The sequence below is a fragment of the Triticum aestivum genome, chromosome 4D (genome assembly GCF_018294505.1).
Source record: "Triticum aestivum cultivar Chinese Spring chromosome 4D, IWGSC CS RefSeq v2.1, whole genome shotgun sequence".
NCBI lineage: Eukaryota > Viridiplantae > Streptophyta > Magnoliopsida > Poales > Poaceae > Triticum > Triticum aestivum.
Window position 1 is genome coordinate 451,046,423 of NC_057805.1, and position 1,053 is coordinate 451,047,475.

The following is a 1,053-nucleotide window of genomic DNA, read 5'->3' on the forward strand; positions in this document are numbered from 1 at the left end:
GGAGGGGTGGTTGAACAGGACCCCGTGGTGTGGAGGGCTGGATGAACAGTACACGATGGAGGGGTGCCCGTGGAGAGGTGGTTGAACAGTAGCCGGTGGAGTAGCGCGCGGTGGAGGCTGGATGAACAGGAGCCCGTGGAGGCTGGAGGAGGTCGACGGTGGAGATGAAGAGTATCCCGTGGAGTCCTGTTTTGCGGTATGCCACACCCCTCCCGATCAACAGGAACCCCGTTTCGACCGTAGCGCTCCAACACAAGTCCGTTTCCTCCGTTTTGGGGTACGCCACACCCCTCCGGATCAACAGGACCCCCGTTTCGACCGTAGGAGGTCCGTTTCCTCCGTTTTGCGGTACGCCAGACCCCTCCCGATGAACAGGATCCCGTTTCGAATGTGGCCGGTCGAACACAAGGCCGTTTCCTCCATTTTGCGGTATGCCAGGCCTCGTTTCCATCGCCTGTTCCGTCCAAGCCCTCCCGATGAACACGGCCACACATTCTGTTCCGACCCAGCCGGTTGGCTCCCACGCGTTCCGTTGCCTCCCGATGAACACGACGCATTCCATTGCCTCCCCATGAACATGACGCATTCCGTTGCCTCCCCATGAACACGACGACGACGCTGTTTCTCCGTTTCGACCCAGCCATGTACACGAGCCCTGGCCGTACGTATGCACGAGTAAGCATTCGAGACCCTGCCCGTATGTACGTACGTGGCCGTATTTTCTTTCTTGCACCCTGGCCGCTGTACGTACGTGTACATGCTACATGCGCGCCTCTACTACGACACGTACGCGCCTCTACTACGACACGTGCGCGCCTCTACATCGACCAGTATATATGTACGTACACGTTCGCGACCAGAATGACAACGCTACATACGCTTCGACCAGGTGGGTCCCGACTGTCAGGCACTTCCTTGCCTGCGAAGATGTAGCTGGAGGGTCCCAGCAGTCAGGGGGGCGAATCGTTTTGTTTTTTTTGCCCGGATGCACTTCTTTGCGTGCGAAGGTGTTGCTGCTCGGTCCCAGCAGTTAGGGGGGGAATCGTTTTGTTT